Here is a 23109-nt window from a genome sequence, read left to right as displayed (position 1 = left end):
GAAATGTATGGGAGCCCCTTTCTACTTCCTGGCTTCTGAGTTACAATGATTTGGACATATTTATAAGACACATGCTCTGCGCAGTCTATTTAAACTTTGAATACAGTGACAATATTCTCCAAACCAAAATTCAAATACATCAGTTGATAGATATGGGTATAACAGGAGGCAACTTAGAGCCGTTCCAAAAATGGCGGTGATGGTTGCTGGTTGCCCCGGTAAATTTCCACTCCAGGTTAGCTGGGACGCCTTTAGCCATTTGAGCCTTGATCCTGCAAATGGCATTTACACAGGGAAGGGCTGGCTGTAACTGGTCCACATCTTTCCCGGCCTTGCCTGCCTCTGGTATCCAGCAGTGAGTCCAATTTCCCTTAACCATTTGGAAAAATGGCAAATTATAGGGAACAAATGTCCCTTCCAGCAGCAGGAGAGGCACCTGCCTAATGAATCAGCAGTTATGCAGATGGTGAGATGGAGAAACCAAGCAGGAAGGATCTGGAGTCGGCTTGTGCTGATACACAGTCAGTGCCAGAGCATTTTCCCCCGCTCTCTAATCCTGCTGGGCTGGACCACATGGCTTTCCACACAAATGTAGGTCATTTAAAATGCTGTCAGCAGGCTGCTGTTTCTTATTGCCAACACATTGGAAAACCTACAGTGACTGGGAGAAATGATTTCCAAGCTGGTGCTTCTCACTTAAAACAGAGAATCCAGAATCTCAAAGCTGCATTCTATACTCAGAGCCATGATTATCTTCAGGGTTGCCCAACAGCCACCACATTTGGGAGTGGAGGGAGACGGAAAAGGAGGCGAAGGCAGGCCCTATTTTTAAAGACGCTAATTATAATTTTGCAAAATTATTTTGGAGATATTTAAAAACATACTCGATTATAGAAAGAAGCAAAATGTCATCACTGATGCCAAAATCTAGAGACTCATGTGGTCCTGAGTTTGGCTGAGAAAGAAAAATATCTGTTCTGCTGATTGAATTTACCATTTTGCAAAAGTACCTCTGTTTAATTCATGAAATGTAATCACTATCATGCTGGGGTTTATTGCTTCTCATTAATGCTTCCTTTGAAGATGAGTGCAAAGACCTCGGGTTGAGAGGAAAGAAAAATTCTTTCCAAAGTACTGTTAGACTTAATTTGGATTTTATTAAATCTCATTAGTTCACTAATACAAAATTTATGACACTTTGGACAGAGAGTCGGCTGGTAGTTTTCTTGGTTTAATCTGTGAGAAAGTGATTTTTCTCTGCAGGTGAATGATATCAATAAATCCTATGGGGATGTAATATATACTTGATAGAATATTCATTAGACACTTTCTTTTACATACAAGTACTATGCTAATGTAAATTTTTCTTCATTTTTTCAGTAAAGAAGATAGAAGGAGGCTACCGCTTGATGGTACTTTTCCACTCTGTTTATTATTATGTAGCTTATTTCTTTATACTTCAGCCCCTTCCAAAATGGATTTGAACCAGCCCACAACAAAGGGCACATCTATATAGGCAAAATTAATTTTTGTCTGATCACCACATACACAGAAGTGCTAAGACAAAGGGGGTGAATCTGAAACTCATTTTTTTTTTTTGTCTTGTTGTTGTTGTTGTTGTTGCTATTTCTTGGGCCGCTCCCGTGGCATATGGAGGTTCCCAGGCTAGGGGTCGAATCGGAGCTGTAGCCACCAGCCTACGCCAGAGCCACAGCAACTTGGGATCCAAGCCGCGTCTGCAACCTACACCACAGCTCACGGCAACGCCGGATCGTCAACCCACTGAGCAAGGGCAGGGACCGAACCCACAACCTCATGGTTCCTCGTCGGATTGGTTAACCACTGCGCCACGACGGGAACTCCTGAAACTCATTTTTAAAGAGTTCTGGGAAGCACTGCAAAAAGATTGTGTAGCAATTTTATTTTTTAAAAAATAAATAAATAAGGGAGTTCCCATGGTGCCGCAGTGGTAAAGAACTCAACTAGTGTCCATGATCATATGGGTTCAATCCCTGGCCTCCTCAGTGGACTAAGGATCCAGTGTTGCCGTGAGCTATAGTGTATAGCTCAAATCCATGGCTTGGATTCCACATTGCCATGGCTGTGGTGTAGGCCAGCAGCTGTACCTCCAATTCAACCCCTGGCCTGGGAACTTCCATACGCTGGGGGCATGGTCCTAAAAAGATGGGTGAGAAAAGAAATCTCCAGCTAGATTTCTAGAAATAGGGTGACTTTCCAGGCATCAGGGACCCAGTGCCCATCTTTTTGTTCCATCATCCTTGTGCAGGCTTTCATTCTTTGGAATGCTTTATGGCCCAAGACGGCTGCTGGTGTGCTGCATGGCCCAAGACGGCCCAAGTCAACAAACTGGATGAAGAAAGGAAACGAAAAGAGGCCCCCCTTCCAATGGGTCAGCACCTTTAAGAAGCCTTCCTAGAATTCCCACACAAAACTTACTCTTACACCTCATGGCCAAAACTTAGTCACATGGTCACACCTCACCCAGAAGGGACTTCCATTAATAAAAGAAAAAAAGAGGATGGATATGGGCTGGAATGAACCATATAGATAGCCAGCCATCGTTCTGAGCAGCTAAAAGTGTGGTATAATCAGAGGTGGACAACCAGACAATTAGGAGTAAGAAAAGTAAAAGAATGTATGCAGTTACTGTAATTAAATAAAGCTTTAACAGTGAGATTCTTGACAGCCAAAAAAAAAAAAAAAAAAAAGCTACCAATTCCTCATTAGAAGCAAAATGTATCAAGTGTTTCCCAGAATTGAATTCTGTAATGTTTCTCTCACTAGTAATACATATAAACATATTAGACACATGTTCTGCATTTTACAAATTATTCTGGGTTACTTTTATGTAAGGGCAATGATGACACAGTAAGCTGGGTGCCACAAAGCCCTTCCCCTGGGGGCAGTCCTTGCCTGCAGGTGCCAGCCCAAGCTTGGCTCCTCCTCCCTTGCTGTTGAGGGAGGACCTTACCCCAGCTCCCACGGAGCCAAGCAGGTGAGGGGGTACCCGGTGCCCCAGTCTTCAGAAGGTCTCAGGAGTTCAAGTTGCTGCTGAAGTAAGTAGCTTTTTTTTCTCCCTCCAATTTTTAGGGCTGAACCCACAGCATATGGAAGTTCCTAGGCTGGGGGTCGAACTGGAGCTGCAGCTGTCGGCCTATGCTGCAGCCACAGCAAGGCCAGATCTGAGCCACCTCTGTGACATACACCACATCCCACAGCAACACCAGGTCCTTAACCCACCAAGCAGGGCCAGGGATCAAACTCACATCCTCTTGGATCTTAGTTGGGTTCATTACTGCTGAGCTACAATGGGAACTCCTGTATATGTTGCATTTTTTAAGACATGAAAGTTCAGAAGTGCTCCACACCAGAAGAAATTTAAAAAAAAAAAGAAAGAAGAGGAGTTCCTGTCGGGGCTCAGCAGAAACAAATCTGACTGGCATCCATGAGGATGTGGGTTCCATTCTCAGCTTCACTCAGTGGGTTAAGGAACCAGTGTTGTTGTGAGCTGTGGTGTAGGTCGCTGATGTGGCTCAGATCTGATGTTGCTGTGACTGTGGCATAGACCAGCAGCCACAGCTCTGATTCAACCCCTGGCCTGGGAACCTCCATATGCCTTGGGTGAAGCCCTAAAAAGACCAAAAAAGAAAAAAGAAAAGAAAGAAGGCTGTCACTTTTTTTTTTTTTTTTTTTTTTTTGTCTCAGCACAGGCAAAAAGTCCATCATTGTAGAGGAAGGCAAAGAGATCTTGGCTGGACACGCTGGTGTAACGATAATCCATCTTTTCAAGCATTTTGTGAGACTCCTTCCTGAAAAATTGTCGCTATGCTTTGTAGGATGCAAGCTTTGACACCAAGGAATCGAGAAAAGTGGAGCTGATGGTTTTTTATGGACACCAGAAACTAGCACCTCTGAAAAGTAAAAAGATCTATGTGAGCTCCAAGGACACAACCAACGAGAAATTTCAAGCCATAAAACACGAATGTCAAGCAAATGATCCAGAAGACTGCAATTGGTCTTGAATTGCTGAAAAACTAGGTGGATCCATGATTGTAGCTTTTGAAGGATGCCCTGTGTAGGTCATCATTCAGTGCCACAGATTAAAAGCTTCCATGTTCAATGTCACCCTCTTGCTACATAAGTAAAGCAAATACACTGAGGCCAGGGACTCACTGAGGGGTGCTGCCTTGTCATTTATTAGAGTAAACTCACTACTCTACGAACGTGTGCACATGGCCCTAAATAAATCTAAAGACCACAGTATTACTGATGTGAAATTAAAGCCTTACGGGCCAAAAAATAAAATAAAATAAAAATTATTCTCATTGTTAACTATTCTATCCCAGTGTTTTCCATGCTTACTCCATCTTACAAATTAAGGAAACTGAAACTTGCAAAGTGTATTCATTTCCTGGGGCTACTATGATAACACGTAAGCACAAACTTGGTGGCTTAAAACAACAGAAATGTATTCTCATTTGGCTGGGCTGCAATCCCTCCAAAGTCCGAAGGAAGAATCTATCCCACGTCTCTTCCAGCTTCTGGGGTGGCTACATCATTCCAATCTCCGCCTCCATCTTTAAGTTTCCTCCTCTGAGAAGGAAATGTCTCGTTGGATTTAGAGTCCATCCAGGTAATCTAGAATGATCTCATCTCCTGATCCTTAACTTAATTAATCTACAAAGACTCACTTTCCACATGTCAGACTCACAGATTCTGGGGGTTAGGACCTGGACATATCTTTTTGGGGGAGGGTACCATTCAATCCACTACAGAGATGTGGGGTTTTGATACAGAGTATTTAAAGAGTAATTTTTGAATTAGACAACACACATGTGGCTGGGGATGGGAAGGGTAGGATCTTCTTTTCAGAGAATGAGTCTAGATCCTATGAACCTTAAAAATAGAATAGCCTCAGGAGTTCCCTGTTGACTCAGTGGGTTAAGGACCCAGCACTGTCACTGCAGTGGCTCATGTCGCTGCTGTGGCATGGGTTCAATCCCTGGCCCAGGAACTTCTGAATGCTACAGGCACAGCAATAAAAATGCTAAAAAAAAAAAAAAATAGGACATACTCAGCCTTACATGAACCCAACTGCCCAGAGCCAAACTGTTAACATTCTCCCACTGATAAGGTATAAGAGAGGGCAGTTCAAAGGGAATTTGAATCATCACCCTGGGGCCCAGGTGGAATCCCTACCGGTACTGCCTCCTCCTTGGAGGGACTGAACAGGGACCAGTATTGAAAATCACATCACAGGTGAGCTAAAGAAAGATAGATACAAGGCAGTTCTTGGCATAAGGGGGCTGAGGCTAGAATCTGGTTCTGCTTCATTAGTTCCCATCACTTTGATCTCTCTAATACCGGATGGTACTGTCAGAGGCCCTGTCACAGTGTTAGGTGGGTCGTGAACAGTGTTGCCCAATAGGTGTGGCAGCTTCTGCAGAACACCAGCTGTAGGTATGCCTCCTAACACCTCCACCATGTGCCAGGCTCTGTGCCATGTCTTGGGGATGCAGGTACAATGCAGCTATACTCCGTGCTGTCAGGATGCTAGGAGAGGACAAGCTGGTGATCAAATAATCCTGCCTGGTAAGATATAAAATGTACACTAATAGGAGTTTGCATTACAGACTATCACAGGGGAAGGGAGGGTTCATTTCCAGCAAAGGCAGGACTTAGGATTTTTTTCACAAGGAGATACTGGGTTCCTTACTGAAGATTATACAGCCAGGAGGCAAAGCAGCTGGAGTGGGAGTCCCAGTCTGTCTGACTCCAAAAATATTCCTAATATACCTTCCACTCTGTGAAGACATCTGTGCAAGGGCAAAATTAATGAGATGGAAGTATGCACCCCAGGTGGTCTGACCTGGTCCAAGTTAGAATGCCTGGAGGCATGGTTATAGTGTTTGTCTGGGTCTTCTTTTTTGAAATATCACCTGTCTCAGCTGGCTGCTGAAGATGGAAGAAGAAATAGCAAAACAGTCTAATTTTCTTTTTTCGGAAGACATCCTAGAGGGTTGGTTTGCTGCTTCTCTGATTGGGGAAGCCGACAACTGGATGGCCATATTCTGTTTACTTTCTTTAAAAAGTATTTTAATTGCAGGAGTTCCCACTGTGGCTCAGCGGTAACTCAACCAGTATCCCTGAGGATGCGGGTTTGATTCCTGGCCTTGCTCAGTGGGATAAGGATCCGGCTTTGCCACAAGCTATAGTGAAGTTCGCAGAGGCAGTCCGGATCTGGCGTTGTTGTGGCCTTGGCGTAGGCTGGCAGCTGCAGCTCTGATTCAATCCCTAACCCGGGAACTTCCATATGCCACAGATGTGGCCCTAGAAAAAGAAAAAAAAAAAAAAAGTATTTTAAATTGCATATTTTCTATAAAAATTTAATCTTTCAACATGTAGTAATTTAAACAAACTTCTCTAACTTAATATAATTAGTAAGATAAATTTGTGTACTCTTCAGGATAAAGGCAATATCCTCTCCATCTCTCTGCCCCCCCCCCAAGTCTAGCCCAGCTCCCTTCCTACAGTAGGTGAGTAATACAATTCCGATGAATCAAACTGAGTTCTTCTTGTGCACCAAGTTCTTCTAGGTGGGAATGTAAAGTGGGATAGCCGCTGTGGAAAACAACATTATGGAGCTTTCTCAAAAAATTAAAAATAGAATTACCACAGGATCTAGCAATCCCACTCTGGGTATATTTCCAAAATAATGGAAAGAGATATTTATCCATCCAGCAGGTTGTTCACGATAGCCATAACATGGAAGCAAACCAGGGGTCCATCGATGCATGAATGGATAAGCAAAATGCAGTATATACATACATGGACTAGTATTCAGCCGTAAAAAGGAAGGAATTGCTGTGATGTCTACAACATGGATGAACTTTGAGGACATTATGCTGAGTGAAATAAGCTAGTCACGAAAAATACTGTCTTCTTCCACTTTAGCTAGTGCAGTCAAAATCATGAAGATAGAAAGTAGAATCGGGGCTGCCGGGGGCTGGAGGGAGGGGAGTTGGGGAGTTACTGTGAAATAAATATAGAGTTTCAGTTTTACAATATAACGCGCTGTGGAGCTGGATCGTGATGATGACTGCACAACCAAGTGGGCGTAATTAATACCACTGAAGTGTATGGTTAAAAATGGTAAGGACGGTAACTTTTAGGTTATTTGTATTTTAACATAATAAAAAAGAAAAAAAGTGGTAGCAAATTCACACACATTTCCTTCCCTATACGCTTGTTGTGTTTTGGTTATTTCAATTTTTATCATAAATAGGTTGATGTTCATGTGACTATTGCTTAGCACCATAGTTTGAAATCATGGAGCATGATACCTCCAGCTTTTTTCTTCTTTCTCAGGATTGGTTTGGCTACTTGGGGTCCTTTGTGTTTCTGTACAGATTTTAGAATCATTTGTTCTAATTGTGTGAAAAACGACATTGGCATTTTGATAGAGATTGCATTGGGTGGTATGGTCATTTTAACAGCATTAATTCTTCCAATCCATGAGCATGGCGTATCTTTCCATTTGTTTTTGTCATCTTCAGTTTCTTTCATTAGCATCTGTAGTTTTCCAAGTACAGGTCTTTTACCTCCTTCGTTAGACTTATTCCTACATGTTTTATTCTTTTTGGTATGATTATAAGTGCGATTTTGTTTTTGTTAATTTCTCTTTCTGATAGTTGCTAGCATACAGAGATTCAAGGAGTTTGCATCGTGGCACAGTGGAAACAAATCGGACTAGGAACCTCGAGGTTGCAGGTTCGATCCCTGGGTCTCATTTATTGCCATGAGCTGTGGTGTAGGCTGCAGATGTGGCTCAGATGCTGCGTTGCTGTGGCTGTGGCACAGACCAGCAGTTACAGCTTCGATTAGAACTCTGGCCTGGGAATCTCCATATGCCACAGGTGAGGCCCTGAAAAACAAAACAAAACAAAACAAAAAAAAAGAAATTCAAGAGATTTCTGTATATTTACTTTGTACCTTGCAACTTTATTAAATTCATTAATTAGTTCTAATAGATTTTGGTGATGTCTTTAGCATTTTCTGTGTGTTTTATCATGTCATCTGCAAACAGTGACAGTTTTACTTCTTCCTTTCCAATTTGGATTCCTTTTTCTTATCTGATTATATGGTTAGAACATCCAATAGAATGTTGAATAAAAATAGCCAGAGAGGCATCCTTGTCTTATTCCTGATCTTAGAAGAAATGCCTTCAGCTTTTCACCATTAAATATGATGTGGCTGATCGTTTATCATATATGGTCTTTATTGCATTGAGGTATGTTCCCTCTACACCCACTTTATTGAGAGTGTTTTTTTTTTATCATAAATGGATGTTGAATTTTGTCAAAAGTTTTTTCTGTATCTATTGAGATGTTCATATGATTTTTATTCTTCAGTGTGTTAATGTGGTGCATCACACTGATTGATTTGTGGATATTGAACCATCTTTTTGTATCTCTAGAATAAATCTCATTTGATCATGGTGTAAGATCTTTTTTTTGTATTGTTGGATTTGGCTTCCTAGTATTTTGTTGAGGATTTTGCTCCAGTGATCAAAGTATCATATTGGTACAAAAATAGACATGTAGATCGATGGAACAGAATAAAGAGCCCAGAAATGAACCCATACTTTCATGGTCAATTGATCTATGACAGAAGAGGCAAGAATATACAGTGAAGAAAATAAAGCCTCTTCAATATATGATATTGGGAAGACCAGACAGCTACATGAATCAAAAGAAGACAGCTAAAAGAATCAAACTGGGCTACTTTCTCTCACCATGTACACAAATAAACTCTTAATAGATTAAAAGCTTATATAAGATTTGAAACAATAAAACTCCTAGCAGAAAACATAGGTGGTACGCTCTTTGGCATTGATCTCAGCAATATTTTTTGGATATGCCTATTCAGGGAAGGAAAACAAAAGCAAAGATAAACAAATGCCATTGTTATATCTGATAAAGGGTTAATATGCAAAATACATGAAGACCTCACACAACTCAAAAACAAAAAACCCAACAACCCAATTAAAAAATGAGTAGACAACCTAAACAGACATTTTTTGAAAGACATACAGATGGCCAACAGAGACGTAAAAAGATATTCAACACCACTAATCTTCAAGGCAATGCAAATCAAAACTGCATTGAGATACCACCTCGCATTTGTTAGAATGGCCATTATAAAACAAGACAACAAATTACAAGGTGTTGGTGAGGATGTGGAAAAAAGGGAACCCTCAGGCACTGTTGATGGGAATGTAAATTGGTGTAGCTACTATGGAGAATAGTATGGAGAGTCCTCAAAAAATTAAAAATAGGAGTTCCCATTGTGGCACAGCAGAAACAAATTCTACTAGGAACCATGAGGTTACAGGTTCAATCCCTGGCCTCGCTCAGTGGGTTAAGGATCCGGCATTGCCACAAGCTGCGGTATAGGTCGCTGACGTGGCTCGGATCTGATGTGGCTGTGGCTGTGGTGTAGGCCGGCAGCTGTAGCTCCGATTAGACCCCTAACCTGAGAACCTCCACATGCTGCTAGTGCAGCCCTAAAAAAAAAAGACAAAAAAAAAATTAAAAATAGAACTATCATACCATCCAGAAATTCCACTTCTGTTTTTTTTAATAAAGAAAATAAAAACAATAATTCAAAAATATATGTGCAGCCCTAAAAAAGACAAATATATATATATATTTTTATGTACTCCCATGCTCACTGCAGCATTATTCACAGTAGTCAAGACATGGAAACAGCCTATATGCCTATTGATAGAGGAACAGATAAAGAAGATATGATATATATGAATATTACTCAACCACAAAAAAGAGTGAAATCTTGACTTTTGGGACAGACAACATGGATGGGCCTAAGGAGTATTATGCTAAGTGAAAGAAGTCAGAGAGAGTAAGACAAGTACCATATGATTTCACTTAGCTGTATAAACTAACAAGCAAAATGAATGAACAAACATGACCAAATAAGGAGAGCGTGAGAAACAGAGTACTAACAAGTGGTTGCTGAAGGGGAGGCTCTAGGAGGCTGAGTGAATTAGCTGAAGGAGATTAAGAGGTACAAACTTCCAGTTACAAAATAAAGGAGCCACAGGAATGAAATGTACAGCCAGGAGAATACAGCCAATAATAATGTAATATCTTTGTATGATGACAGATGGTCACTTGGCATTGCGGTGATCTTCATGTAAGGTATAGAATATCAAACCACTGTGTCATATAATAGAAACTAACATAGGGTCGTAGGTGAACTATACTACACAACAAACAAACTCATAGAAAAAGAGATCAGATTCGTGGTTATCACGGGTCAGGGCTTGGCAGAGGGGAACTGGATGAAGGTGATCAAAAGCTCCAAACTTCCAGTTATACGATAAATAAGTACTAGGGATAGAATGCACCACATGAATAATATGATTATCGCTGCTCTATTTTACACACGAAAGTTGTTCAGAGTAAATCCTAAGAGTTATCACAAAGAAATTTTTTCTTCTTTTTCTTTTTTTGATATCCATATGAGAGGGTGGTTGTTCTCTAAACTTATCGTAGTCATCATTTCATGATATATGTTAGTCAAATCATTATTCTGTACACCTTAAGTTTATACAGTTCTATGTGCCAATTATATCTCAATAAAACTGGAAGAAAAAAGTAACAAAATGCACATGCACACATGTACACACGCAAACACACAGGAGTGAATTCAATTAACTATAGTCCTGATACACTTTCTCTAACACCTTTATGCTTAAACTTTTTTTTTTTTTTTTGTCTTTTTGCCATTTCTTGAGCCGCTCCCTTGGCATATGGCGTTTCCCAGGCTAGGGGTCTCCTTGGAGCTACAGCTGCAGGCCTACATCACACCCACAGCAACTCAGGATCTGAGCCGCATCTGTAACCCACACCACAGCTCAGGGCCACACCAGATCCTTAACCCGCTGAGCAAGGCCAGGGATCGAACCCACAACCTCATGGTTCCTAGTAGGATTCGTTCCCGCTGTGCCACAATGGGAACTCCTGTGCTTAAACATTTTAAATCAAATTTGCCTCAAATAAAAGTGGACATTTTAAAGTTAAAATAAGTAAATAAATAAGTTGATGCCCCCCCCTCCAAAAATGAGTTCTATCCACTATCCCTATTCAATGCTGAAAATGAGTAAGAATTCAACTCGTGTTCATTTTAATCGAAAACAGTAAAGCCTGTAGCTGATAAAATTTGGTGAGTAATTATTATCTGCCTGAAAGATTGTTTTGCCTAATCTAAATTTATTTTAGGTCCTTGAAATCATAGCTTCCAAATGATAATAAAGTCAACACTATGACTTCCCATAAAAAAGCTGACTGTGCTAAAGGAGCACAGTGCACTTATAGCTTGTGAACCGAGAAGTGTGGGGCAGGGTAATTTTGTTGGTTTGTTGGTTTGCTTTATTTTTTTTAGGGCCACACCTGCAGCACATGGAAGCTCCCAGGCTAATGGTAGAAGCAGAACTGCAGCTGCCAGCCTACGCCACAGCCACAACAACGTCAGATCCGAGCCGCATCTGTGACCTTCACCACAGCTCACAGCAATGCTGGATCCTTAACCCACCAAGCGAGGCCAGGGATGAAATCCACATCCCCATGGATACTAGTTGGGCTTGTAACCTGCTGAGCCACAGCAGAAACTCCCTGTTTGTTTTTATGTTAATTCTTTTTTTATTAAAGTACCGTTGATTTACAATGTTGTGCCAATTTCTGCTATATAACAAAGTGACTCAGTCATATATCTTTACATTCTTTTTAAAAATATTATTTTCCGAAAATATGGAATGCTTCACAAATGTGCGTGCCCTCCTTGCACAGAATGCTAATCTCTGTAGCATTCCAATTTTAGTACATGTGCTTCCGAAGCGAGTACCAGGGTAATTTTGTTTTAATAATAACTTTCTTTATCCTGCTATTTTCTTTCACTGACCTTTTCATTCAAGCAGGCGGGCTCTCCCAAGAGGGCTGTAACAACAACCCAGGAGCCTCCTCCTGGCTTTGGTTTCCAAAAGCCTGAGGCTCTAGCTAGGAAGAAGTCATTGTTATGAACTGAATGTTCGTGTCCCCGCACCAAAACGTACCTCCCCAAATTCAGGGGTATTGAAACCCTGGGCCCCAGTATGGTGGTATTCAGAGGTACAGCCTTTGGGAGGTAATAGGTGAGGTCATGAGGGTGGAGCCCTTGTGATGGGATTAGTGCCCTTATAAGAGTCAGGAGGGAGCTTGCTTCCCATCTTTGCCAAATGAGGATACAAGAAGTCACAGTCTGCATCCTGGAAGAAGAGCCTCACCAGAACCCACCCATGCTGGCACCTGATCTTGGACTTCTACCCTCCAGAACTGTGAGAAATAAATTTCTATTGTTTGGAAGCCACCTGGTCTATGGTATTTTTGTTGTAGCAGCCCACTTGGATTAAGACAGGGACTTAATTTTGGAAGAAGGAAAGCTTTCCTTGGTTTTAACTCCTGTGACAGGTTCCCTGGGAAGCTCTGCTTCCTTTCCTTCCCCCAGGCTCCCCCCAGCTCCGAGCCAGTTTAGATGCATCACTCTGTGGTTCTGGGCCCCTTCTATGTATTGCTGGTGCAATGCCAGCCAGCACCTCCCCGTTTTCCCCCTTATCATTTGCCCTCCTATAGCAGCACTACGGGGTAGCCAGCACTTGGATCCCCCAGGCAGGTGCCATCAGACTGGCTTCCTCCAAGCCGTGGGACCTTGAACAGGTCACTTAGCCTTCGTTTGGAAAAGATGGGAATAATAATCTCACCTGTCTCATAGGACTCAGGTGTGGCTTCACTGAAATGATGAATGTCATTTTCTTATATGTGCTCAATAAATGTCTGCTGTTTCCCATTTGTTATTATTATTATTATTAATTCCCTTCAAAGGTAGGAACCATGTCTTATATGTCAGGCTTCCCTGGAGACTTGCCCACCCCTGTGACACACAGAAAACACTGTACCTCCTTATCCTTCCTCTTCTAGTTTTTCTCTGTTGGTTCTCCTTGGAGATTTTTGGCAAACCCTTGGTCTTTCTTTGCCCATGCCTGGCCTGACCCATGGTTCAGACCAGTCCACGTTAGCCCTTTTCAGAATTTCCTTCACTGTCAAAGATGCATCTTTGCAAATTACAAGGATGTCCAACTGGTTCCTAGCCTAGCTTTACATATTTAAAATTGGACTTCCCACCATGGTGCAGTGAGTTAAGAATTCCACTGCAGACTCTCAGGTCACTGCAGGGTCACAGGTTCAATCCCCAGCCTGTCACAGGGTTTATTTAAAAGATCCAGTGTTTTTACAGCTGCAGCACAGGTTGAAGCTGCAGCTCAGATTCAATCCCTGGCCCAACACTGCCTTATGCAGTGGATATAGCCATTAAAAAAAAAAAAAAAGATATTTAAAACACTGTGTTTCTATTTAAGCCTAAACCAATTCCATACACCTGCATGTCATCTCCAAATACAAATTCTAGTGGGAAAGGGGCTTTTTCTCCCAAAGGCTTCAAGCTACTGTCCACACGAGGAGTGAACTGTAGGCTGGGATCCTTAGAAGGACCCTGGAAGAAAGGGAGCTGGTTGCTCGGTTTGTCAATAGACCTATTAGGACCAAATACGTAATTTGTGGGACCCAGTGCAAAATGAAAAAGCACACCCCTTTTTCAAAAACAATTAAAAATTTCAAGATGCATCAGCAAAGCATTAAACCAAGCTTGATGATATGGTAGTTATATTTTTAAGTTTTTGGAGAAAATTCCATACTGTTTTTCAAAATGACTCTACCCGTTTACACTCCCATGAACAGTGTGCTAGGGTTTCCTTTACTTCATAACCTCACCAGCATTTGCTATTTGTGGTCTTTTTGATGATAGCCATTTTGACAGGTGTAAGATAGTAGTTCCACTCTTGGGTATACATCTGAGGAAGACAAAAAGATTCATTTGAAGAAATCTATACACTGCCATGTTCATAGCAGCATCATTTACAATAGTCAAGATACAGAAGCAACCTAAGTGTCCATTAACAGATGAATGGATAATATACACAATGGAATATTACTCAGCCACAAAAAGAATGAAATTTTGCCATTCACAACAACATGGATGGACCAGAAGGTATTAGGTTTATGAAGCCAGAGAAAGACAGATACTGTATGTTATCACTTGTAAGTGGAATCTATCAAATAAAAGAAATGAATTGATAAAACAGAAGCAAACTCACAGATACAGAGAACAAATGACTAGTTACCAGCAGGAAGAGGGAAGGGGGAGGGGCAAGGTGGGGCAGGGGACTTAGAGGTACAACCTAAGACATAAAATAAATAAGTTACAAGGGGAGTTCCCGTCGTGGCGCAGTGGTTAACGAATCCGACTAGGAACCATGAGGTTGCGGGTTCGGTCCCTGCCCTTGCTCAGTGGGTTAACGATCCGGCGTTGCCGTGAGCTGTGGTGTAGGTTGCAGATGCAGCTCGGATCCCGCGTTGCTGTGGCTCTGGCGTAGGCCGTTGGCTACAGCTCCGATTCGACCCCTAGCCTGGGAACCTCCATATGCCGAGGGAGCGGCCCAAAGAAATAGCAAAAAGACAAAAAAAAAAAAAGTTACAAGGATATAGTGTATGGTACAACAATATAGCCAATATTTAATAAAAACTTTAAATGGAGCATAATCTATTAAAGTATTGAATCACTATATTGTACACCTGAAACTAATATAATATTATAAATCAATTATACTTTAATAAAAGAAGAAAAAGGAAGTGTTGACAACTTATGAATATATTAAAAACCAATGAATGTACACTTTAAATGGGTGGATTCTAGCACACATGAATTATATTTCAATAAAGCTATTTAAAACCATAAATCAGGCGTTCCCGTCATGGGGCAGTGGTTAATGAATCCGACTAGGAACTATGAGGTTGTGGGTTCGATCCCTGGCCTTGCTCAGTGGGTTAAGGATCCAGCGTTGCCATGAGCTGTGGTGTACATCACAGACATGGCTCAGATCCCGCATTGCTGTGGCTCTGGTGTAGGCCGGTGACTAAGCTCTGATTTGACCCCTAGCCTGGAAATCTCCATATGCCATGGGTGTGGCCCTAGAAAAGGCAAAAAGACCAAAAAAAATAAAAATTAAATAAAAAATATCAAACCATAAATCAAACAAAATAAGCCCAGCATAGGGACCTTCAGAGAGTCTGTGCAACTACACAGCTCATGCAGTTGGCCTTGATCATCATCTGAAATCAGCAGGCAAAAATACAGTCATCAAGAAGGAGGAAAAGTGCAATTTAATCAAAGATGAGTATGGAAAGCTTGAAGGGCTCAGGACTTGTTTTGTTTGGTTTGGTTGCACCGACAGCATCAGATGTTCCTGGGCCAGGGATCAAACTCAGGCTCCAGCAGTGACAACTCTGAATCCTAACCCCTAGGCTACCAGGGAACTCCCAGAGGACTCAGGATTTAAAGGGAATTTGCTTTCACTCGGGAGTACCCCCTGCCTCCAGTCCTACCCCCCACCTCCCAGGGCGCCCTCGCCCTCCAGGTTCCAACCACAGTGGCCTCCCTGGAGCACCTGGAACATGCCAAGCTCCTTCTTTCTTGGTTCTTCCTGTCCTTTCTGTCAGAACTACCTTCCCAAGGTCTTCACACAGCTGACAACTTCTCTGCTTCAGCAGTAAACTTATGTCATCCCCAGTGCCTGATAGAGGTTTGCCAAATATTAGTGTATGTTACTGCCTTTTGCTCAATTTCACTGCACCATGTCAGTTCCAGTTTGACATCTGGACATGAACTGAACCGCTGGGTGGGTCCTGACCCAGGTCAGCATATTCGTCTCATGGGGCTTCCAAAACGAAGAACCTGTTATTATTCTGTGCCCTAGAGTCCCCATTATTTCCCTCAAACCCATATCACCACCTGTATTTTTCTGTTTAAGAGCTATCACTCCCACTAGAATGTGGTCCCCACAAGGCAGGCCTGGCTCACTGCTGATGGCCACGCATTCGGAACCAAGCCCAGCATACACACCACAGGAGGTGTGTGGGAGGCTGAACAACGACCTGCAAAGATATCCAGCTCCCTGGAATCTGTGAATGTCCTTACATGACCAGATGAGGCTTTGCAGATGTGGCTGAATAAAGACCTCGAGATGAGGAGATTATCCTGGATTAAACATGTGGCCCCTCAATGCCCTCACAAGTGCCCTTATAAGAGGAAGGCAGAGAGAGATTTGACCCTGAAGAGAAAAAGACCAGGTGACGGAAACAGAGTCGGGGGAGCAGATGTACGCAGCTGGCCGAGAAGATGAAGGAAGAGGCTCCAGGCTGAGGAACACAAGCCGTCCCCTCTGAGCCTCCAGAGGGCTGCGGATGACAGGGACAGAGTAAAGGGTCAAAGCAGGTGATGAAATAGTTAATCCCACTAGGGGATTGTAAGCAGGAAAAACGTATGGGAGAGCCCTGTAAATTAATGATCACTCTGGAAAGCAACAAAAGCAAGCAGGCTCTCTTAGCCACGAAACCATGCAGCAGAAGCATGTGAAATGCCCCCCAAACAATAAAACAGTGGTAAAATGAGGCCCATATCCTGCCCAGTGAGGTCAGCCAGTGAGTGATTCCTAGGACATGCTTCTCTGTGCACACTAAAAACAAAAATATAAGGGAGTTCCCTTCGTGGCTCAGTGGTAATGAATACCACTAGTAACCATGAGGACGTGGGTTCAATCCTTGGCCTCGTGGATGCTTGTCAGAATCATTTCCACGGAGCCAGAACTCCAGTCTTAGAAAATGTTGATGCCGATTTGCTATCTCAGAACCAGGGAGACACAGGGCCTCCCTCAGGGCTGTCTCGGGGGAGCCTTTGCCCTCTAGGTCTTGTGCTGGAGGCTAGGGAGCCTGCACTCAGGGGAGAGGCGGTCCCGCCACGCAGTGCGTGGTGGCATGAGGCCTGCAGTCCTGCTAGAGGGTCAGGGGCACGATGCCTGGTCTGTGGCTGAACAAAGAATTTGACTTTCAAGTAAAAACCAAGCACAGCACCAAGGAGAAAGGGTAGACTAGATACCAGCAGGCTGGCCTTTAAACGTCACCTGTGATTCTCACTAACTCTGTGACTTTAATACAGGCAGGTGAGCCACTGTATTCTCATCTGATTGAAGAGGAAACCGATACATACTTCCCTGTAGAAAGAAAAATAGATAGATAGACAGATGATAGATAGATAGATAGATAGATAGATAGATAGATAGATAGATAGATAGATACCTCCCGATGGGATGTCCTAAGAACTAAGAAAGACAATGTGTGTCTCAAAGGATCTTGAGGGTTTTTCGATATCTCAGTGACGGGAACCAACACTCAGTCCTTCATTTAACAAGTATTTGCCGGTTCCCTAAAATGCATGAGACACTGTTCTAACCCTGTGTGATATGTCAGTGAACAAACAGAGAAAGTACCTCCTCTCAAGGTGCTTATACTTAGGTAGAAATATGCAATAAACAGAAAACAGAAAAACCATAAACATAGAACACGTAAAATACATAGTATATTAGCAATAAGCACACAGAAAACTGTGCTAAACAATGGTTAAAGAAAATATGCTTTATGTATGATGGAAAATTACTCGGCCATGAGAAAGATGGAAATCCTGCCATTTGTGACAGCATGGATGGAACTTGGAGGCACTATGGTAAGTGAAATAAGCCAGCGAGAAGACAAACACTGCATGGCATCACCTATACACAGACTCTGAAAATAAAAGAAAGGGAGGTTGGAGAAGCCAGAGGAGAGCATTTTTATCCTTTTACCGAAGTGAGACAGAAACACAGTAAAGAGCACACATCTTCAGTTGATGACGTCATCACTGTTCTGATTTCTTATCACCAAAGAATCTATTGCCTATTCTTAAAACTTGGTAGCGAGGGGACCACGTGACGTGCCATCTCTCATGGCTGACTTCCCTGCACATCCTTAGCCTGTGAGATGCCTCCACATCATCCATCCGTTCATTGCTCTTCCTTTGCTCTGCAGAATTTCTCCAAAAAGCCCTCTCAGAGTGCTAGGTCCCAGAAGCACCCCACCCCCAACCCAGGTTGATGGTGAAGACAATGATTTTCCTTTGCCTCCATCCAGTGGCAGCAGCTTCAAAAGGGCCAATCAGAGAGCTTGACTGGAGTTGTGGAGCTGGAGGGAAACCCAGCGAGGATTCTCAAGGTGAGGATTCTTCAGCAGAGAGACACGGCTGCCCTCACAGCAGCTGGTCTTCCACCAACAGCAGAGGAACGTGCACGAAGGTCAGAATGTTGTCAGTAGGAGAGGGCGGGGTCAGAGGAGGACAAAAAGGGAGCACTTGCTCCAGGACTTGCAGTTTGCAGAATCCTGCTCCTTGAAGGGGAAATTACCCTTCTAAGCACCAGTGAGGATCGTGAGGCATGGCGTCATCGAATGGCATTGAACTCTAAAAAGTGTGTGAGGCTCAAGGCACACTGTTACCAGCCTTATCAATCTCACTACGATGGAGACAAGGATGGACTCCTCCTCATCTGTTCCACGGTGCTCCTTACGTCTCTTTTTGCCTCTTTTCTGACTTCTCTTCTCCTTGAGGGCCATTCTTTCTCTATATTTAAATCTCATTTGACATCTCTGTAAATGGTTGGTACCCAGAAGATCATGAAATGTGATTCTATTCCTCATATGCTCTGCATCCCCCAAACAGCCCTACCTATGATTAGCATCCCATGCTTATAACCCACCTTTCTCTGCCCAGAAGCCAGGGATGCGTGTAGGCCTAGTTAGCAATAGTCTATCCCTCTCAGGGTAGCATCATGGCCAGGAAATTATCAGGCAATAGCTAGATGATCAACTGATCAATAACCTGGTTCATATTCTTATCCTGAGATTTCAAATAAAAAGAGACTCTTTGAAAACTTAGAGATCTTAGGCAAAAAACATAGTCATTCATATACTTTTGACTGAAGTATGGCCTCTTCTATCTGGGTAGACCATTCTCTTTCATCCTGAAACTTTGAAAGATAAGTGAAGGAAATGAGAGGGAGAAAGGGGACAGCCTCCTGTGGCCTGTATCAGAGGATTCAACCCTGGTAATCAGCGAGTGTCACATGTCACAGCCAGACTGCGCTCACCTTCATGGATTCATTAATTCATTTAGCAGATCTTGGGGACAGAGTAATGTGTTAGTCTGGGTGATTTGAAAAGTAGATGCCAAGGGGATTAGCTGTGCAAGCGATTCATTAGAACACCTCTGAAAGAAAGTGAGGAAGGACCCAATGGGAGGCTGGGAGAGCTGTCAGACCTTAGAGCAGGTCTGATTCTAGATGAAGAAAAGAGAGACAAGTGTGATGGTTAAATTGATATATAAACTTTGCTGGGCCACAGCCCCCAGACACTTGGTCAAACATTACTCTAGAAATTTGTTTTTTCTTGTTGTCGTTGTTGTTTTTTTTGGGGGGTTGTCATTTTAGGGCTGCACCCATGACATATGGAGGTTCCAGGCTAGGGGTCCAATCAGAGCTGTGGCTCCTGGCCTATGCCATAGCCACAGCAACATGGGATCCAAGCCACATCTGTGACCTACACCACAGCTCACGGCCACACTGGATCCTTAACCCACTGAGCAAAGCCAGGGATCAAACCTGCATCCTCATGGATGCTAGTCAGATTGTTCCACTTGGAGCCATGATGGGAACTCCTAGGAGTTTCTGAGAAGATATTTTTAGATAAGATTAAACATTTAAACACACAGTAATGCAGATTACCCCATATGATATAGGTGGGCTGTACCTAATTAGTTGGAGGCCTTAATAGAAACAGACTGACATACACCAAAGAAGAGGGAATTCTGCCAGCAGATGGCCTTTGGACTCAAACTGCAACTCTTTCTGGGTCTCCAGCCAGTTGGCATACCCTGCAGATTTTGGATTTACCAAGCCTCCATAATTACATAAGGCGGTTCCTTAAAATAAACCAGTCTCACCCCACCCCTCTCTCCATAGGAAGGAAGAAACATTGGGCGATGTCTTCACTGAGGACTATCTAAGAAGGTTTGGCAAGGTCATTGGTTGGGTCCTCCAACCAAATTTACTCATCAGAGGAGGTGTGCATCGCCCAGGTCATGCCTTGGCATCCATGCCATACTCAGTCACTGACTGAGAGCAGCCCAGGAAGCTTGGCCTTGGAGCACATGTGATGAGGGACTTCCACGGCAGATAAGTGGGTGCTTGAGGCGAGGGACAGCCTGGTGCTCAGGTTTCTAGGAAGGGTCTGACCTCATAGATGCCTAGAAGGCCTGGAGAGTGTGGTCCAGTGGATAAGGGTGTGTGGCTGGTTCTGGTACTTCTTTTTTTTTTTTTAGAACAGTAAACACCTTTATTACATGAGCTAAGACAGGAGGGAGGATTCCTTTGTCTTTCCGAGCCTCGATTTCCCTCAGATAGAACTCCAGCTCCTTGCCCTCTAGCACATAGCCATCTTCTCGGCCACACTGGCCTGGTCTTGAAGGGACGTCTGTGAGAAGCTTGCCCTGCGGGAGGGAACTGCTCCTCTAGGAGACTGCTGATTCTGGCAGTCTTTTTCCTTTCATCATACTTCTTCTGAGTTTCCTTTGACCGCTTTTTGTTTAAAATCTCTTCTTCCTCAGGAGTCAGCTTGGCCTCTTTCTTGTGGCCCAGGGGCAGTGCATAGTGGGACTCATACCACTGTAGATACGGTGTGCTGTCAATGAGCACAGTGCAAGAGTTCCCGTCATGGCTCAGTGGTTAACGAATCCGACTAAGTACCATGAAGTTGCAGGTTCAATCCCTGGCCTTGCTCAATGGGTTAAGGATCCTGCGTTGCTGTGAGCTGTGGTGTAGGTTGCAGACGTGGCTTGGATCCAGTGTTGCTGTGGCTCTGGGGTAGGCCAGCGGCTATAGCTCTGATTGGACCCCTAGCCTAGGAACCTCCATATGCCGCGGGTCCGGCCCTAAAAAGGACAAAAAGACAAAAAAAAAAAAAAAAAGAGCGCAATGCAGTTCTTCAGCAGGGTCTTGGTATGGAGCAGTTCATTGTTGGAAGCATTGTACACAACATCAATAATCCTCGTCTTTCGTGTGCAACACTCGGAGCCCCAGGAGAAGTTCCCCACATCCAGCCTCAAGGCCCGGTACTTCTTGTTACCTCCCTGCCCATGGACTGTGTGTATGCGGCAGGGGTCAACCTTGGTGTTTGCAGCGGGGCATCCCAGCTCATACTTCCGCTTCTCCTGGTAGGACTTCCTCTTGTCCCCGGTCTTGCAGAGTTTGTGCCAGTTGTCCCCAGAGATGCCTGTTGCTCGGCACCAGCTGGAAAGAGCTGGTTCTGATACTTCTGATGCAGCCTGATGACCCTGGTGCTGGGAGTATTGAAAGAAATTAGAAGCTTGAGCCATTACTTCTGCTGCTCCTGGAGAGACACAAACAGGAACTGGAGACAGGGAAGGTCTCTTCTCCTCTCCTCCTGCCTTCCAGGCTCCTTTTAGTGCCTCCTACTGGGAGAACCTGACAAAATTGGCAAGGGAGTCTGAAAAGTAGAGTTTTAAGAACCCTAGCTCCAGTATCCCAGGGCACACTGTAGAAGGATGGACTTAGAACTGAGAGATAATAGGTCAATAATGAAAGGAAGCACTAAGGAATTAGTAACAAAAAGGAAAGGCACAGGTAGGGAGATGGGAACAAGGCTTTTTTTCTTCCTGAATGCCATGAAATCTTCCACATATACTGTGCGAGGGCAAAGGGTTGTGTGTTGTTCTCACCCGTTATTTCCCTTAGCCCACTTGTAGAAACCAGTCCATACTCATCAGTCCCAGTGGCTTACAACTGAAAGTGTTACTTGATGCCACACTGCTACTTCTTGGGTGTGCTCCCAGGATTGAAGTCTCAATGTGTCTCCCAGCCAATCTGCATCTTTATAAATCATCTTCCCACACAGTGCTACAGCTTCTCCCTTCCCAAGGCTGGAGTCTTGTCCTGTTCCAAAAATGGAAAGCATAAATATTTGAGCCAAACTCTCTAAAGCAACTGAGCTCTGGGAGGAGATAAAGCCCTTCCTCCTAACCACCACGCATGGTCCCACCCTCAAGATCTATGCAGATTGCCAAGGCTATCAGTTGGAGTGCTGTCTCTTACAAGTAACAGATGACCCAACTTAAAACATCTTAAACCAATGGTACTCAATCCTGGCTGTCCATCCAAATCAACTGAAGAACTTTAAAAAATACATCTTGCTTGGAGTTCCCATCGTGGCTCAGTGGTTATCGAATCCAACTAGGAACAATGAGGTTGCGGCTTCAATCCCTGGCCTTGCTCAATGGGTTAAGGATCTGGCGTTGCCATGAGACGTGGTGTAGGTTGCAGGCGCAGCTCGGATCCCACATTGCTGTGGCTCTGGCGTAGGCCAGTGGCTACAGTTCCAATTCAACCCTTAGCCTGGGAACCTCCATAAGCTGTGGGAGTGGCCCAAGAAATGGCAAAAAGACCAAAAAAAATAAAATAATAAAATAAAATAAAAAATACATCTTGCTTGACAAAAAAAGAAGATTGAGAACCAATGACTAAAATAATGAAGGGATATATTAACTCGTATAATATGAGATCTAGAGGGAAAGCAATACTGGGGATGGTTTCTTTAGTGATTCAACAAGGCTCATCAAGGATCAGGGTACCTTCTCTCTTTCTGCTCTGCTGAGGAGGACATCCTTAGCATAGCGATTTTTTTTTAATATTTTTTTTTATTTTCCCACTGTACAGCAAGGGGGTCAGGTTATCCTTACATGTATACATTACAATTACATTTTTTCCCCCACCCTTTCTTCTGTTGCAACATGAGTATCTAGACAAAGTTCTCAATGCTATTCAGCAGGATCTCCTTGTATGTCTATTCTAAGTTGTGTCTGCTAAGCCCAAGCTCCCGATCCCTCCCACTCCCTCCCCCTCCCATCAGGCAGCCACAAGTCTCTTCTCCAAGAAAGACAAAGACAAATACCATATGATATCACTTATAACTGGAATATAATATC

General features: G+C 43.4%; 3 pseudogenes; 1 reads left to right on the top strand and 2 right to left on the bottom strand.

Moving 5' to 3' along the window:
- The first annotated feature begins 190 nt into the window (after positions 1 to 190).
- Positions 191 to 4100, top strand: LOC100152430 (destrin-like; annotated as a pseudogene).
- Positions 4101 to 11846: 7746 nt separating this feature from the next.
- On the bottom strand, positions 11847 to 11946 carry LOC146401877 (U6 spliceosomal RNA; annotated as a pseudogene).
- A 3305-nt stretch (positions 11947 to 15251) lies between these two features.
- Positions 15252 to 21483, bottom strand: LOC100154834 (small ribosomal subunit protein eS8-like; annotated as a pseudogene).
- Positions 21484 to 23109: the final 1626 nt, after the last annotated feature.

The sequence above is a fragment of the Sus scrofa genome, chromosome 7 (assembly GCF_054392235.1).
Source record: "Sus scrofa isolate SSC_HxYL_T2T_F1_AM1 chromosome 7, Sscrofa_HxYL_maternal_Yorkshire_Landrace_v2.0, whole genome shotgun sequence".
NCBI lineage: Eukaryota > Metazoa > Chordata > Mammalia > Artiodactyla > Suidae > Sus > Sus scrofa.
This window is presented reverse-complemented; position numbering and strand designations above follow the sequence as displayed.